The sequence below is a fragment of the Rhagoletis pomonella genome, unplaced genomic scaffold (genome assembly GCF_013731165.1).
Source record: "Rhagoletis pomonella isolate Grant_MI unplaced genomic scaffold, Rhpom_1.0 Rhpom_scaffold_00449, whole genome shotgun sequence".
Lineage (NCBI taxonomy): Eukaryota > Metazoa > Arthropoda > Insecta > Diptera > Tephritidae > Rhagoletis > Rhagoletis pomonella.
In genome coordinates, this window is record NW_023459003.1 from 18,175 (window position 1) to 38,168 (window position 19,994).

At 32.4% G+C, this 19,994-nt stretch overlaps 1 protein-coding gene across 2 annotated transcripts in view; it reads left to right on the plus strand.

Annotated features, from left to right (window-relative positions):
- LOC118750913 (neuropeptide CCHamide-2-like) overlaps nt 1–19,994 on the plus strand; it is a 32,827-nt gene continuing 12,833 nt past the window's right edge. Inside the window, exon 1 of one of the 2 annotated variants that reach the window (XM_036485656.1) lies at nt 1–384. The gene's annotated coding sequence lies outside the window, so the exon portion shown is untranslated. Of the gene's footprint in view, nt 385–19,009; nt 19,476–19,994 lie in introns of those variants that run through there. The other variant, XM_036485655.1, reaches the window with a different exon arrangement.

The window sequence follows — 19,994 nt, forward strand, 5'->3', positions numbered from 1 at the left end:
CCATTCAAATTTTGGCGCTTGCATGTTTTAGCAGCAAATTGTGACCGGTACAATTCAAACTCGTGCTACACATACACATTGGCAAACGCAGCAAACAAGTGTTATTGGTCTATATAAATTCGTATAAAAGTAAACATTATACAGTTATTGCATATTTATTTACGCGCTCATATTACTGAATACTAAGAAGAGGTAGCTTACAATCGATGTAAAGAAGAAAAAAATAGAGTTTGGAAAAATAAAGAAATTTCATAAAAATTTAATCGTGATAAAAGTCTGAAAAGCTTTTATATAAAAATAGTGTATAGTGTTCGCGACCATAAAGTGTTCGCAGCAGTAAGGTTTCTTAAAAACTCAAGGCCCAAGCAAATTCGAGAAAGAACGGTAAGTAGTGTCTGCGATTTATTTGTTTACCTATTAATTAAATATTTCTATTAAATAGATCCATTATATTTTCGTTTTTTTGTAGACTGAACATTTAGGTCATATCACTCCGTTGCTCGGAAAAGTCACACTGCGGCACTTACTAGCGGTATTCTCGAAGTCTTGCAAAACCCTTGCACGGTGTACGGTTTGCAACGCTGTCACATGGGAAAACCGGTTTTAACCATGAAATCTGTGCACCGGGCAAGGGCTTTGCAAGACTTCGAGAATACTCCTACTAAAAATGTAACATAGTGACCAAACATAGTAAATCTTTTAGATGCTGATTTTTTTAATTGCAAAGTTGCATCTGGATTTTCCACTTCTAAATCAAACATTTTTTGAGTATGCAATTTTATAGCTAGTAAAATTCTAGTAAAATAAAGTGCAAGTTTGAAGTTGCTAAAAAATCGCCTTGATTTGCGACACTTTTTTACGCATTTCCTTCGAAACGAAGTATATTCCACAATTTTTTTTCTTTTATGGAATAGGCGTAATACAATCCTAAGAAATATATCCAAAATCGTCCCACCAGACAATTTTTGTTGCCGGCAATAAGAAAACATGTCGCCCTCGGAAACAAATTTATTGCCGGTAATATCGCCATCGTATCGATTTCTTAATATCAGTCGCGCTAAAGATTTCTTGCTTTACTTCTTTTGCACGAAAAAGTCTTCTCTAAAGATAAAATGCGAAACTGGTTTAAAAAAGAATTAGTCCAGTACTATCGTCTCGACCTGCGGAGCCACATCCGCTAAACTCAAAAGTAGCATTCGAAATATTATTAAGAGTACATTAAAGTTTAAAACTGTACATGAAATATTCGTTCAATTGAATTAAATTACCTAATGGATTAGGTTGAATATGAATTCTTAAATATGTGGCAACCCTCCTGAATATATTTCAGAAATAAATAATCTTTAAAATCCCATATTAATTGATACCCAAATTTTAATAATTCATTTTGCTTATTAAATACTTTGACCTTAAGTGACTTATTTGTGACTCCAAATGTTTGCTGGGTATGTACTTTTCTATACAAATACGAGATCCTGTCTGCATTGTATACTATAAACGTTCATACTTGTCGCAACAAAGAGCAGAAAAATTTTAATTTTCTTGATGAATGAATGCAGACCTAGAATTTGGTGTGCCCAGAGAAAATTTCAATTTTTTCTGCTCGTTCTTGGGACAAGTATGAACGTTTATAGTATATATACCTCGTACTTGAATAGAAAAGTACAACAAACTGGGGTTGAGATGATTAAGAATTTGAAGTCCGATTGAAAAAATTCAAAATAGCGGAGCCAACATTTTAAGACCATAATCTTTGAAATCCGTCCTTTAAAATTTTGAATGGAAAAGTAAATTCTCTCCAGATTTGTGTTCAACCATTTTTTACTAAAAATGCAAAATTAGCTGGCAAATCGCCAAAAAATCCAAAAAACCTAAAATCCAAGATGGCGAAATATTGCAATATAAAATTTAGGGGCAAGACTGTGGTTACATGAGCTACGTGTCAAATAGAAGTGAACTGCATCAAAAAACCGCTGTTACAAATGTTTTTTTTTTTTTTTTTTTGAGAAAAAGTCTAATTTTACTGGGCTAGTTGATTTTTTGAACTAGCACAGTGTTGTCATTTTTAATACTACCAACCAAGGCGAATTAATATAAGGTGGTAACAGGAGTACAAAAACGAAAATTTACGTGTACTTTGTTTTTGCTTTGACGACATAAACTGTCAAAATCTGTAAGAGTGTGTGTGGAAATTCAAACAAAATTTTTTAATTTGATAATTGAAACACAAAACCTCGATTTTAAATATTTGTTTATTTATTTTTTTTTTTTTTTCGAAATCAAACAACCGGCAAAATTAACTCCAAATGTTACATGTGAACGACTGTGTTTTACAAAAAGTTCTAAATTTTTCTTAATACTCCTTTGTTTGACGCCAATTTTCAATATTTCATATAATTTAATTTAATTCGACTTCTCAAACAGATGGCAATCAAATTATTTTTGAACTGTAACCCCGTTAACCCTTTTTCGTCTGACACTTGTATTGTGATACATTTTTAAATTATCTAATACTCTTAATTCAATTTGAATTTAATTATAAACTCAGGTGGCAACACTCCTATAAGCAGTTTGGAAATAAAGTTACGTCAAAGCAATTTTAATTTATATTCATATTGAAGTAATTTATTTAGCCTATTGCTTATATCGGATCCAACTTTGTAACAAGGTGGCAACCCTCTGCAAAATATTTTCAAACCACAACCTCTTTCCTCTGGCAACCATATCAGGATATACATTTCAATTTTCTGTTCAAATTGACCCCAAAATAGGCCAATATTTACCGTTATTTCTACGACAGACACCGAAATAGGGACTTACAAAAATGAATCTGTCAATAGATTTGCAATTTTGTCTTTGAAACGCCATACTTTTCCTTGCAATTGCTTCACTAGTTCTCGTGCAATAAGCGTTATCGTGAAGCTCTAAAAATTACAACTACAACATTGAAGCATAGCCTTCATATCGAAGCGTAAGACGTATTCTACATCAAAATCATCAGATCTTCCTAATTTGACTGCACTAAATGGGGAGTAGGACCCCCGGCATATGCTGATAGGAGTACTTAAGTGGAATCAAATCGCATTAGAACGAATGTTCTTAATTGCAAAATTGAATTGTAATATTAAATTTCAATTGGCCTTTTCTCACGGATGTACATATGTATGTACATATGTAATTATGTCAGCATGTAACTAGCTCAACAGCATCTAAAACTGGACCAAGGACATTTTCAGATTTTATTTTCATAATTTGCATACTTAGTTATATACATATTTATAATTTATATATAATCTAATAATTTATTTTAAGCTCCTTTCGCAAAAAGAGTACATATGTATGTATGTACATAAATACATGTATTTGCATTCCTGGGAACATTTTTGGGGGGGGGTTCACATGGTCATTAAAAAATTACTATGAAACTATGTACGTGTGTGTAGTTTCAGTTTACATACATATGAACGCTTATAATTAGATAATTTTTAAATATACTGTCTTATTTTTTAATCGAATAATCTCTACGATTTATTGAAGTTTTTACGAAAAATTAAAACTTTGTGTTTTTTTCAAACAAATAAACTGTTAAAATGGAATGATTGCCTTGAAATAAATCTACTCTATTTGAGAATATATTCTCTGAAAATCAGCTAAGTACCATAGGGCTCCGATACCACCTACGCAGTGCAGCTACACATAGCTTATATGTATATAAATCACACATTTCATTAAAAACGGTCAAGAAGAAAAAAATGTTGAACGCATTCACAGCGAGAGTTTACTTAAATAGACAAATATTTGAAAAGGGATTTAAACCCCCACGCACCCTCTTCACTTGCGCCTGTAAATATGTATGCATACACATATCGTCGCTTAAAGTACAAAACCGCGTAACGTCATTCTGCAAAACCGCGTAACTGACATTTGCTGTCAAAAATTGGATTTGCTCACACAAGCACAAGCTCACAGAGGGCTTAATCCTTATCCATTCGTCCTGATATATACTAGCCAGAAATGCGATTGCTTTATAAAAAAACGAGCCATTTTTAAATATCAGTGTTTTCACTCTCTAGAAAATAATTTATGCAACCTCACATACGCGGTTTTGCATTTTGTTGGTACGCGGTTTTCTACTTTAAACGACGATATGTATGTATGTATGTTGTTAAATTCAACATCATTCATAAGCAGCGTTGCCGCTTTGATAATTCTTAACCAAAATTGGTATTTTTTTTTTCTTTATTTATCAAGTTCGGTAATTTGGTAATTTATTTTTATAGAAATACCAAGTAATCCTGAAAATTTCGCAAGGCGAAAGTGTTCCACCGTTCATTGGCTACTAAAATGGTGTAATGTTTTACAAACTGCTTGAAAGTGGCTATTGCTAAGTATATCCACCGAGTCCTTTCCTGGAAGGGATTGGGTGGTCCTACCTTTCCCTGTCAGTTCGTCAGCTTCAATTACCATCGGTTTTCCGGTGCACCCGGCAACCATATATATGAGTATAATTCTTCATAAATATGTATGTTCTCGTTCAAAAAGCTACGGCATTCAGCGAGGGACTTTAAATACAGTGGTCGAAAATATTATATAATAATAATAATAGATTGGCGATTTGATATTTTGACAAGTTTGAACATATTATTTGTATTTGTAATTAAATTTTTTATTTCTTTTTTTAAATATTGTTCTTTCTTTAACAGAACCCACAAAAATTCAAATTTAAAACTTTGTTACATATTTAAAAAAAAATCAACAAACTTTCCGAAAAATTTTAGGTGAATGGAGCTCTGATTGCCTGAAAAGCTTGGTATCTTCGGATATACATATGTACAGATATATCGAGCCCTAACCGCCACATAAGCGTAACGTAACGTAAGCGACATTTTTTCGAAATTTTCTTTTTGATGCAGAAAGGCATCTAGATGCTCTAGGATTATTCTGCATCAAAAAGAAAATTTTGAAAAAAAGTCACTCACGTTATCAAGCCCTAAGATGTATATGTTTGTACAGTTCTGCACATGAAATAAGTTTGGTCATTTATTGTTGAATCTGGTAACTTTTTACGATGATTTTGGTAAAAAATATATAAATTTTGTGGCAACACTGTTCATGAGTTTCTTTATTTCTGCTATCTAAGCTGAACCATAGAACATACATATATGCTATGCGCAAGCAAGTGTATCTTTAGATATTTATTTTTATTTGCGATAATTTTAATTGCTAAATGCTAAACGCCAAATATGAATGGTGTAATCCTATGAACATATGTATGTATGTACATATATGTGGTCGTATACTGAAAGCTAGCGCGTAACATTTTCTTTATTTAAAAGCGTGAATGCGCGCAAAAAAAGTAATAATAAGGATATTTAAAAGCAAATGAATATAAAAGCTTTGGCCGTAAAAAAAGTGTGTTAGCATAGGAAATGTGTATGTGTGTAGGACAGGAAGTTGCAAGTTGCGCGGCGTTCACTTTTCCTAGAATCCGTTAAAAAATAAATAAATTCTTTATGTATTAGTTAGTCATACTTTTTATACCCGAGCCCACTTGTGCACAAGGGTATTATAACTTTGTTCACAAAACGGTTGTTTGTAACAGGCAAAACGAATCGAGATAGATATAGACAAATGCATACATAAATGATCAGAATGGAAAGAGAAAACGATTAAGCGGTAACTGTCTGTCCGTCCGTACCACTACACCACAGCGGCCGCAGTGTGCCACATGCCTTATAACGGTAATTTAGAGAAATATGAAATCTTCGATAAATCAGTAAATTATAAAGGTAATTTATTCAAAATTTATACTTGCAATAATTCTTTACCAAGAACTACGTTTATGATAAAATTTTGGAAAATGGGCGTGGCACCGCCCACTTATGATCACATATGTGCATCTCGGTAACCGTTCTATCAATTTGTACCAAACGGTACGGTAAGGTTATTGGGCTTGCCACATAAAAGCAAAACGTTGAAAGATATTGAAATCGGAGTTAAATTACGGCCAGCCTTCATATAACGGTAAATTTCAGAAATGCTTGAAACTTTTATATTTCGAAATTTAACGACGCTAATTTACTCAAAATTGATACTAACAACAATCCCTTGAAAATAAGTAACATTTTTTGAAATTATGGAAAATGGGCGTGCTACCGCCCATGTAGACTATATAAGTTTATCTCATTATGTCTAACGGAACGTTCTATCGAAGATGTTTAAAATATGGATAAAACCATCCCTGCTTACCATGTTGGAAAGGTAGTTTTCGAAAAGGTGAAAAACATACATTTAAAACTTGCGCCGGGTATTTAATGTTCAGCTCCGCCCGAACCTAGACTTTTTTACTTGCTTACTCCTACAAAGAGAATATTTGGCCTACGGCTATGGAAGTTGTGCACTTCAACTTTGTAGACTACTTTATTATTAATTTCATTATTAATTGCATTTAAATATATATTTGTATGACCGTACGCCATTACTTAATATCGATATACATACATACATAAATGAACTGCCGCTTTATATATGTATGTACGTGTGTAAGATGTTGCGTCTCGCACATCCGGTGAGTTTTCTTAAATATTCTTTTTGATGGATATTGACTCATAAGAATGAATACTAGGGCTGTTTGCTTTCAGTTTTGTCTTGACCGAGTTTTCTTTGTTAAAATAAATTTTATAATGAATTATGCAGTTGCATACAAATATATGTATACATATGTATGTATCGCTGCTGTCTTCACAACAGACTATCGCGAAACTGTCAGAGGTATCAAACAGAGATTCGATTCTATGTATACTAATGGATCCAAGCTTGAAGAGAGGGTAGGCGGCGGAATAGATCAGTTCGCCATGGACATTTTAACATACATTTAAACGAGAAAGCGTACTATACTGCAGGAAAGGGCACTTCCGCTTGTTTTAGAAATATGCTTCAAATTTTAATGCTAAATGGGAAGAAAGTCGCAAAAAAGGGATCATTGACGAAAACCAGGTTCACCATATTATTTTTGCTTTTCTTCACTAGTAAAAGAATAAATCTGTAGAATTTAAAAAGAAAATAGCGGGACAAGCTTTTCACAAATCAGGGTTGCAAACATACACATAAATCGAGAAGAATTACATTTGCCTTAAAAGTTTAAAGTGATGCATTTTTTTCGTACTTACAGGAAGAAATATTTTTTAATAGCTGCTGTTTTAATAGGTTCTGTTAATATTTCCAAAAAAAAATCTCTGAAAAGGGACAAAAGTCGCACATAATTTTTGAAAATGGTCAAAAACTCAAAATTTTCAAAAAGTCGGGTCAAAGGGTATTGGCGCTTAAAAAGGGTCAAAATTCCCCTTTAGTCGCACAACGGCAACACTGAGAATGGCAGCATTTTGGCACTTTTATTTTTCTATTTGACACATTTTGGCACTGTTTTATCCTCATTATGGCACTTCATAGCTAAGTATAGTTGGCAGGCCTGGTTAGGAGTGAGTGCCCCACAACGACTTCTGCAGAAGCTGCTGTGATGAAGAATAACCTGAGACTATCAGGCCATTACTGTGCGAATTGCCTGCACTAGTTATGTCGACGGCAAACATTTTTGAGCAACGGATTTTTAAACGATCTAAGCGCAGCCGCAAAGTTCAACATACGGCAAAAGCTCAGAAACAAATTTATTTCGTCAATCAATATGTCCAATAGAGTTTACTGTTTGTTGTACATACATAAAATCTGCAATGTTGAAATAAATTTGCTAATATGTTTAAAGTGAAATGAGGAAAACAATTTATTGAAGCAACTTAAACAGTTTTATATTTTTTACTTAGCTCTTAGAAACAACACATAGAGGCATATTCTTCTTAAGTATATACACACACATATATATATGTACCTATGTATGTTCGTTTGTACGTATTTACACTTATCGGCATATATACATAGATTCCATTGTATTGTTGTTTATGCGAAAAAATCACAAAACTAATCACTATTCCCGTCATTTATCACCGATGTCATGCGATTAGGTCAAATTGTCATCTCACTTCGGCCTCTTTTAGTTTACAGGCAAAATCACTTTGACTTAATCTTTACGCCTGCTGCTGCTTCAGTGCATTTAAACTGGTTGGGGAATTTTATTTGTATTCTATCACTAATTCAAATAATAGCAAATTTAATTTGTTTACAACGCTCCAGATGCATAATTTTGTTTGTATTTCGTAAATGTTTTATTTTTTTTTTTTAATTGATGCATTCTAAATGATAATAATTTTCCAGTTTCTTATCGGCGAATGCAGCTTGAGTAGGTAATGATGCTGTAATTAATAACAGTTTTTATTTTTAATTGGCATACTTACATATATACATATGTGAATTCTAAAACATATACATAATTTTACTTATGAATTTCTGTTGAATTTAAAATAGTGTATTGATACATTTGGCGGCCAAACAATTTACTACAAGAGCGTGCAATTGCTGGCTTATGCCGATGACATCGACATCATCGGTAATAAAAGCCGCGAAGACTGTTCTGCCTTTCCCAGTTGAATAAGGCAGCAAAGCAAGTGGGTCTGGTGGGAAACGATGACAAGACGAAATATCTTCTGTCATCAAACAAAGTGTCAGCGTCTTGGCAGGCACTCACGTCACTGTGGACAGCTATAATTTCGACAAAGAGGAGAACCACTATTAACACCGATATTAACGCCAGCATCGAAATTCAACGCAGAATCACTCTTGTCAAGAAGTTATATTTTGGACTGAGTAGGCATTCGGAAGCAAATTTCTCTCCCGACGTACGAAAACCACATGCCAAAGGCTCAGTTATGCATACTTGGCATTGCATGAGAATTGTCACATAAGCAACCTGTTAAATGAACTTGGCGCGTAAGCAGTTACCGAAAGCACAGCATTAATTATGTAGAAGTCTGTTGATGAGTAGAGCCCGAGATATATCGATTTGAAGAAGACATGAATGGTCAGAATCACGAAAAAATTCGAACTGTGACAGATCATATCTCCGAAGAAAAAACGAAAAGCGAAGGGAGACATGACGTCATTTTTTTTACGATAACCGTACGACTTGTATATGTACATGAGTATACACATATATGTACATTTGTTGTGGCATACTAATATTACTACACAAATATGATCACTTATTTTTTACTTTTTGGAAAAATGCCTGCGACTGCAATATGAATGAATTTCAATTGCATAGTTTTTAGTTTATTCAGTTTGTAATTAGCTTTGTAAACTGATATAAAATCAAGACTTTTGTATTTCTTTGCTTAAAAACACAAATTTATTTTAATTTCTAGTATTCGCACTAAAGCAAGACTACAAAACTAGTTTTTTAGCATATTTTAATTAATGGCAATAATATCCCGAAATCCCGGGATTCACAAAATGGTCCGGGATTGGATGCATTAGTATGTACATATGTAGCTTAGGCCTACATGTCGTATGAGTGACATTTTATTTGTGCGCACATGGCAGTCGGATATGAATCGTTTAAATTAGGGATTTCGGAAAAATATCGATGTTTTGCATCGATGAATCGAAAATTTTGCACTCAATGCATCAATGTTTTTTAAAAATTAATATCTCTAGTAGGTACAATGAACCAACATTTCGCTTATTTCGGAGTTTGACCTACAATTTTTTTATAAAAACTTCTAATTGCATCATCCCCTAAATTTTCTCCATATAAAATTAAATTATGTTATTTTTTTATTTCACGTAAAAGTAAAAGTTTATCAATAATAAGAATTATAAAGAATATTTGTTTTTAAGACTTAGAAAATCGTCATATTACAGACTCTAATATACCTCATAACTTGGTCTAATATTGGCGTGCCCCTCTAAGAAGGGAAATATGCTCTTTCTGACTTTTTTTTTAGTTTGTAATGAGGTATACAAGTCAAAATTCGAGGACTTTTCTGACTGTAAAAAAAAAATCGAATTTTTTCATTTTTCGGTGACAATAATAATATATTGGCTCTTACACATATGTTAGTGTTTGGCAATATAATTTTGTTCAGGAATTTTTTGATGTGGCTAGTAAGCGGCAAAGTGACAATCAGCCGAAAAGGAAATTAAAAAAATATTTTCGCTTCTGGATAAGTTGACGTGTTCAGTAATCATTAACGATTTCTTACAAACGTTAAGTTACGTTAGAAGCTTAGAAAAATTCAACAAATTTTGATAAAAAATTTGAAGTTTTTATTCTGAATTTCTAAATTAATTTCGGGTATACAATTACATGGCTTATAAAATTCTAATGAAACGAGTGTATGTTTTAAACGGCTAAAAAATCGCGTTAGTTTTTTTTTTTTTTTTTTTTTTTTTGTTTGCGGCTTTTGCTGTTTTTTTTTTCATTTAGTTACCACGAACAGAGTGGCCGTTTTGGGCTTTTCCTACCAAAATTTGTAGGCCCTTTTCTCGTTGGTAGCACTGAACGGACTGAAAAAAATTTGTGTGTTCGAATCTGGAAAAAAAATTTGGTAGATTTCCAAAAAATGTGGTAATTTCCAAAAAATGTGGTATATTTCCAAAAAATGTGGTAGATCTCAGGATTTGTATCAAACTTTGTACAAAAATTTAAAAAAATCTGCAAGGTTTCACCTAAATTGCAAACATTTTAATTAGAATCTAAAGCAAAATTAATTTTAGTATACTAAATTGCAAGATTGAAGTTGCTAAAAATTGCGTTGAGTTTTGGCTTTTTTTTTTTTCGTTGACAGTGTAAAGCAGCTCCTTCCATATCAAGATATTTTTCAAACATATTTTGAAAGATTTCTGCAACCTTGCGGAGTGCTGCCAGCTTTTCTTTTCATCACCTTGTGCGGTACATGTAGTAGATGCTCAAAAAAGTAGCAGATCTACACAATGTGGTAGGAGTCCGATCACTAGTTGGTAGGATGGTAGGACGCTTAAAATATTGGTAGGTTTCTTTGCTCATAAAACAGAGTAGGCTTGCGAAATTGGGACAATATCAGTTTTACCCTCATTCTGTATCTTAGATGGGTCCAACTGTTCGCCATTATATCAAATACCTTTAAAAAAAAAAAACTCTTTTATTCCTGGTATAGGCAGAATTTTACCAATTACCCTACGCACTTCTCTGAACTCCTATAAGCTATAAAAAGTTGTATCCAATGCGTATCTAAAGGGATAATATCAAGTGATTGCATTAATGGATGTAAAGGCAGGTTGTTAAATCGGATCTTTTTCTTTGAAATGCAGTTGCGAATCGATAATGGTTCCTACAATGACAAGGTTGTTAAAATATTTTAAGTGAAACTAGCAGAGCGATTCAAATGCATATTAAGTACATAGCAAATGTACGTTTTTACAAAATCTGTTAATTTTTAACATAAACGAAAATTAAAAGGACATTTGGCAAGCCTAAGCTTATATATATACTTCATAACATATCTATGCAAAAGAGCGATTTATAAAAAATCTACGACAGAATTATATTTTCAGCAACGATTTTTCACATTTACTACGAAGACTTCATTAAAACCATAAATTATGCGAATTTTTTGAACTTTCTTCGGGTTTTCGCAATTTACTCGAAGTTTTGGTGGTACAGAAGTCAAACGGATTCGGATTCAGTGGGTCGAAGTAAATGTCGTTAGGTGGATCTGCTTAAAATCACACACCATGTTTTTGTGTGCTATATGTATGTACATACATATATAATAGCTATTATTCTGATCTTTTTGTTTACCTGAAAATCTTATTTTAAGTATAAAAACCAGCAAAAATAAAAGTATTTAATGCTGTCAAAAGCCGTTTTCTTCATTAAAAGAGGTAGAGGTAAAAGAGGTGGTAGGTTTTTGAACCACCTCTTGGTAGGAAAGTTTTTCAGTGGCAACCCTGATCACGAAACCAACCCGAAAAAATATTGACCACGTGGCTTTCTAGTTGATATGAGACTGTATCTAACCCAAAATAATGAAAAGAGGTAATATTAAATGGGCCTTTTTCATTGATAATAACGATATATAAATCACTTCAAAATCAATTCGAGCTACTTATTTGCCTGTGTGTGTGTGAACATCAACAAACGCAGCATAAGATATTAATATAAAACAATATTATTAAATACACACTTTGTGTCTACATATGTATGTACATTTATGTATATGCAGGCAGCCGCCATAGCCGAATGATAGGAATGGTGTAGCACTCCACGGTAGGACCCGGGTTGTAACCCTAATCACATTGAAGCAGAAGCTCCGCCAAACATTTTGTCAAATGTATAGCCGCCAAATGTTTACTTTGTTTTTTTTTTATTTAATGTATGGCACAGCATGATCCATTTTAACATTTTGCTATCATATCAGCTCGTTACTTCCAGTCTCATTTTATGGTGTTTATTGTTATTGGCCACTTCAGCTAAACCAAAATCGTCCAATAAAGCACTTGATTTGCCATCAATAAATATTTGTCTGTCTTTAAAAAGCCAGCGTGTACAACAAGGGATATTTCATAGCAGTTTATCACAGATTATTACATACATACAATCTAAATTACATATACACATACATATGTACGTACATACATATATGTATGTATATGTACATATTACATCGATGTCCACGAACCTTCGATAAAACCAGTATAAACAACTAAATCAATTACAGCTACTGTTTAATAGATTAAACAAGTACAAACATAGTTCATAAGCAAGTGCATAAACAAATTTTTATCACTATACATAAATATTTATTTTCACATTATTAATGGATCACCTAGTCTGCAAATATGTACATATGTATATACTTATACATATGTACATACATCAATACATCACTTTATCAGCGGCGCGTAAATTTAATAACAAGTCTGCGGTGCTTAAAATAGCACTTGGAGTGGCTATTTATGGATCTCTCAACATACATACATACATATAAGCAGTTGACGCCTATGCATACAAACATATTTACATGTATATCATGATCCTTTTTTTATTCATTTTATTAAGACGTCTCACAATATTATCGTCCATATATTTAGTAAATACCACAAAGAGTTCAACGCTTAAGCCAGTTAAGCAGGAAAAGCACGAGCCTAATTCTTATTTTTGCTGTGAGTCATGGTTGACAGCGTTACTTTGCGAGACAGTAAACAAGACGGAGTAATGTCTTCAACCATGTACCAGAAATAGACTCGTGCTTATACTTTTTGAGGCCAATGAATTTTAAAAGTGCCATGGAGAACAGTAACCGCTTATACATACGGAAAGTAACAATCCCATCGCGGCGTGTGACAAGTGTAGATAGTACTCGTAATTAAAGAGTACAAATTTCGAGTTGAAAACATGTTAATTTTTATTTTTATTTACATAATACTGTAGTTATTTTGATTTATTTGCACTCGGGTGTGTTACTTTTGCATGTTCTTATTTAAAAATAATATATATATGTACATATATATACATATACTTATGCATATAAAATTGCTTATTAGCGCATGTGTATGTACATATATTTATGCATACAATCTTTTATTAATCAGCCAATAAAAAACACCGAGATGTACGCTTGGCCAGCCTATTGGAGGCTTTCTCTATTCTAGTTGGTAATTTTTTTATTGTAATCGCTTTGCTTTCAATTGTGCGCCCTACACAATCAACTGATGGCAGAATAAAGAAAATAATATAATATAAATAATAAATATGTAATACCATAAGTAATAATAAAAAACTTTAGCTATGGTCTTGTTAGAAATACTCTACGACTTAGAACTGTTATTGGAATAATTTACCAACTTTGAAGGTTGAGATGTACCTATAAATATCTATGAGATTTTCGAGATCCAACATTTCTACAAAACCTTTTTAAATTTTGCCTTCCGGTCATATACATATGTAGTACTTTTATATTGCTAGTAAATTCAAAGTACATTCCCAACATCAGAGTGTCGATATATTCAAAAAAAGAAAGAGAGATCCGATAAGAGAATGTACTCAAACTGACATTTTCACTTTTCAAAATTCAGGAGCGGTTTAACAAATTCTTATTGAAAAATAATTCACATGAAATATTAACAAAAAATACAATATTTGTATATATGTATGAGAAACACTGCAGCCGCTGCGGTGGAAGAGGACAAAGGTACCAGCTACTAAAGGACTTGGCATCAGTTGGCGCCAATAAGCCCAGAACAGAAACGAACAAATTCGGCCAACTATGCCACAAGTTTTGTCTTATGGCGATTTCTTTTCTACAAAAACTGTTGCCTTTTCAATGCCCTCTCCTTAGTATTTGTGCGTAGAGGGCACTGAGAAGGCAACATATTTCGGTAGAAAAGAAAACGCCATTAGTTAGGAAAAACACCTCCTATTTTCAAATTTTTCGGATATCGAAAAAACGAAGAGCTTCGAAAAAAGTCGACATATCAAGCCCTAACCACAAAAAATTTAGGATTTCTTTTCAAAACTTACTTCTTGAAGCAGAAATACTCTAGGACCTAGAGTCTAGATGAACAAAAATCTGACGGAAAGTAAATATTTAGAAAATTAAAGCAAATTTTCGCCGAAATGCCGATTCAGAATAAGAAAATAGGGGCAAAGTTTAATGCTTCAATTCCGAAGCGCCCCGCAAATGAGAAATTGGTCATTTAATTTTCTTTTGTGGCGTATGTTTGCACTTTAGGGTGTATGTCGAGAATTTATTTACACTTTTAGCGGTGATAGCAGTAAATACACATCATATCCGCTGTAAAAAATTTCGAATTATGGCCCGTCCATGCGTTCTTCAAGTTGTCAAGTCAACTCCGCACAGGTGCAAAGACCGTCTAAGAGCGTTTATGCATCAAAATTTAATTTTGAACAAAATTCGTTTGAGCTAACTGCGGTTTGAAGGAAACATGAGACCGTAAAATTTTAATTTGTTTGTTTAATTCTCTGAACCGCCCCTGTTATGATATGGCACTTCATTCTATGTAGTAGTTTACAAATATACACGTATACTTCTTCTACAATCACAAAAATTTGCATAGGCTGTCTTTCTTTGATTTCGAATTGAAAACACATTGTGATCATATTGTACTAGCAATATAGAAGTATTACATATATGCTTCCGGTTTTATTAGGAAACGATGGAAAGTAATTCAAATCAATTAAAACAGTTGATGACAAAACAATTTCACCACTGATGTTTCCCGATTTGAATCTGCTGCCCCAAACTTTGTGAAAAATTAAAAAAAAAATGTTCAAGAAAGGATTGGAGTATGAAGTTTTTCAGTCCTTATCATAATCGGTATTTCTTTTTTTAACAATAACAAGAGAGGTGAAGTGAAGTAAGGTGAGGCGAGGTTAAAGCAAGTTGAAGTGAGTTGTGGTGCAATTTTTTTTAAAGGAATTTTATATATAGTAGTTATTGTTCTAGGTTAACAAATATATTTCACTTTTGTATAAGTTCCGACGACATAATTGATAATATTCTGTAGTAAAATGTCCCGCCAGTCAAAATGGAATGGCCCATATGTAATGCCTCTCCCATTGTATAAATTTTTTAGGAATATCTGAACCACAGCGCCAACTATCGTGCAATTTTCAGTGCTTGTTGCGAAAAAACTACCCCACAACAAAAGATAGCACATCAACATTTTTATTAGTTGTGCCTACTTTTCTTTTGCTTTTTTTAAAGTTCAAATCGCTTCGATTTTCTTTCGTACAAAGTAGTTTTTTATATGGAAAAAGGAGCATAACACCGTCAGCAAAAAAAAAATGATCAAAAATCAACGCGATTTTTTAGCAACTTCAAACTTGCATTTTATTATACTAGAATATAATAAGCTATAAAAATCCATAAGTAGTATTTACTGGAAATCAAAATTAAAACGCTTGGAATTGGGAAGAAAAGTTCATGGAATTTTTGTACAAAGTCGGAAAATTTTATTTATATGGTATTTCTTAGATTTTCCAAGTTTGGGAGAAATTATTATTAAATATAGTTAAGAAATAAATAAATCTCTTGCGTCTGATATTGTAATACCTATGTACATATTTCATGTGCCTGATGAATTAAGTTAAATTTTATTTTTTAAATACGGGACAACGCTCCTAAATACAGTTCAGAAATAAAGCCTTTTTGAACCCATTTCATTGGATACCCATATTTTTCATAATTGCTTTAAATTATTAAATAATTTAATTTAATTTTATTCTATTAAATAGTTTACCTTTTTAAACACGTGGTAACTCTCTTAAATATTCCAACTATTCAAACTAAGAACATCTTAGCACCTTCGTCACGTCATACTTTAATATTTATTTAACTTATGCACACTTTAATTAAATTCTAATTTTAAAACAGGTGGCGACCCTATTCACATTATTTTAAAACCAAATTCTTGTTAAACCTTTTTCGACTGACACACATATTGCGATACATATTTAAATTGTGTATCTAATTCCCTTGGTTCAAGTTCAATTTAATTTCTAAAACATATGGCAACCCTCTTAGTTAGAGTTCAGAAGAAACTATTTTTAACCCATGTCAATTCATACCCACACTTTAATAATTCCTTTAACTTAATTAATAATTTCAGTTTAACTTTTACACAGGTGGAAACCCTCTTTAATGTTATAAATGTAAAAATAAATAAATATTTCTCAACACTCCTTCGTTTGACGCCAGCATATTAACATTCCATATAATTTAATTTAATTCGACTTTTCAAACAGATGGCAAACCTGATCAAATTAATTTTAAACCAAAACCCCGATAAACCTTTTTCGTCTGACACTTGTATTGTGATACATATTTAAATTATCTAATACTCTTAATTCAAATTAAGTTTAATTACAAAATAGGTAGTAACCCTCCTACATGCAGCTTGGAAATAAAGTTTCTTCAAAGCAAATTTTGATTTATATTCACATGGAAGTAATTTATTTAAATTATTGCTTATATTGAATCTAAGTTTGTAACAAGGGGGCAACGCTCTACAAAATATTTTCAAACTACAACCTTTATTTAAGTCGAAATTTCTTTTTGAAATAGGTAGCAATCCTCCCACAAATAATTAAGGAATAAAGCCTTTTCAAAACCTTTTCGATCGATACTCATAGTGTAATATGTAATTGATTTAACCTAAAACTAATTTTAATTTATTTTTTTTATCAGGTGGCAACTGTTTTTGAAAAAATTTGAAGTTATTGCACATCCACAGGCCAAACCGATACCTCATTTTGTAAAATCGGACGAACAGTACAGATCCGATATGACGAAAAAGGTTTCACGTATTATGCATTCATACTACTAAATTTACATTCATACGCTGCGGTTAGGTTCTAAATATTGCGCCACCTGCTACTCAAAAGCCGAAGTACCCAAACACACATACTTGTTGTCTCCTTCTCTCACTTTGCAAAATGATGACGAAGTGATTTTGTATGGAAAACATTTAGGCCCATATATATGAAAAAAGTCATCAAATTTAGAAGATATCCACCAATACTTCCCATATACCAAACGAAAGGAAAAAGCTTGAACTTTTGATTAAAGGAAACACAAACAAAAACATTCGAGCTGTTTTCAAACGTTTTGGTAATAATGGTTTTTTCAAAAATTGTTTGTCTTAAAATGCTCAATATTTGTTAAATTTATATAAAAATGTGTGCACGATTATACTTCTATTGCTCCGAAGAACCTATATCCTGAAAATACATAAAAGTTGTATCTGCAAATCATAAGTTGCTACAACACTTCAAAGGCTCAAAATTGACCCCAAAATAAGCCAGTATTTACAGCTGTTTCTACGACGGATTGGTTACTTACAAAAATTAATCCGTTGGTACGTGTAGAATTTTATCTTTGAGACGCCACTTTTATCTTTGAAATCGCTTCAATACGTCGCCTGGGTAAAAGATTTTCGTAAGCGCCATTTTGACGATTTTTAGTTCTAGATGCAGTTATATATTTTGAAAAAAGGTCTTTCGATTGGTGTTATCAGTTTTTGGATATCTCCTTTAGTTTCCGAGATATTGACTACAATTTTTTCGATAGTTTAGTAAAAATTTTGTTAGTGATGCAGTCATATTAAACTAATTAATATATATCTCCTTTACTTTCCGAGATATTGAGTGAAAAGTGTCGTTAATTTGGTAGAAATTTTGATCACTATTGGGGTAATCACAACGGTATCGTAGATGTCGTATTGTTGTATGTCGTAAACTTTAAAAGCCTAACAAATATATTAAGGGGGGGGTTCGCAAAGTACCATCAGAGTCCTTTTATGAATTGTTGCAGTGTTAAAAATAGTTGGTTGTCGTTTCAAGTTCTCTAAACATTTATTTTAAAGTTTACGACATACAAAAATACGACACTTACGACACCGTTGTGAATCACTCAATTGTGTCATATTTTATATAAAGTGGCTGCCAAATTGTGGACTTCATAGAGCTTTTTAAATCTATTTTATTTTCTATGAATAAGGCCATAACTTTTTTAGGTAAAATGTTTTCCTCAAATTAAGTGTAATTAGAAATTTTCATTTTCCTTCCCTGCTACAAGCCCTAATACTAATAGTAATTTTAACCGAGAACTGTAAGCTATAACTTCAGATATTTACTGTTGCATAGATATGGACTTATTTAGAAGACAAAAGGGTGGTCTGCAATCGGAGGTTGAGTACATATATTAGCCATTTCCATACTGTAAGCAACACACAACAATAAACTACTCTGATTAATGTTTAAATGAGTCCTTTCTTGGCTCATTTGACTAAGGCAAGATATTTTGTATTAAAGAAAAAGAAATTGGGCAAACGTACATAAATATTGTCTGTAGCACATAGACTCACTTGAATCAGACTCCGTTTATTTAGCACATGTCTATAGTGTTACTTCGTTATCAGTATTGCCGAGACCATATTTTTGCTTTTTGCATTTTGCATGCGAAAAAGTACTACATACATATGTATATACATAACTGTGTACATGTTCAATGAGTTAGGCAGGCTCAACGCCTGATTTTAACCTATACTCAAAGATGATTTCGCTGACACTTCATCGGAAGCTTTCGAAGATGTAAGTCGTACAGTTGCACAAGTTGTAGCGCTTGATCATAAATTAACGCGAAATATCGTATGTACATATTTTTGCTGCGGTAATGATGAGAATAGTGCCACAAGTGTTAACACCTTACTAAAAAAAAAATAGAACAGGAAAATATTGCAAAAGATTAAAAACAAAAAGAAGAAAATTATACAAACAAAACTGGAAACGCGATTCTCAACTTATTATAATAAAAAAATATCTGTGATTTTTGTGTACCTATTTAACAAAACAACAAATTACATATTTTCAAACGATAAAGCCAACTGACTTACACATACCTACATAGAATTAGAAGAGATTAAATAAGTTTAGATTGCACGTTCAACTCAAACCGTGAAGGTTATTAACTCACACGGAAACGCGAAGCTTACAAAATATACATACATACATACATACTTTAAAGGTGAGTAGTTGAAGGAAAATAATGCTGCAATTTTACTTTGCTTCTTGTGCACATATGTACTTATTTATTTATTTGAAGTTCCACCCTGTGTGTAGCTCCTTCAGGTTTAAAAATGTGTTTACAAGCTTCGCATTTAATTCGCTTTTCAAAAACATCAATAATATTGAGTCTTATGAATCATGATTTACGTAGGTTGCTATTGAAAAAAAGTTCCTATAAATGTGTTTATTTATTTGCAAAGGAAATCTGAATTTCAGACATTTTCTCGGGGTCCTTCCATATGAATATTTATATCTCTTAACAGAGTATTAAGTGAAATAAATAAAAACAACTCTATTGTAGCGGATGGATCGCTCTTTCAAATGAGCTTGGTTTTTAATATGTACCACAATTTAAAAAAAAAACTAAAAATATGACACCTTGCTATGTAGTATCGCCTATTCTATTTAGGCAAAACTTGAATGAAATAATTGAAATTTGTCATAGTCAGATCTGATACTGAGAAAAGCATTTTTATAC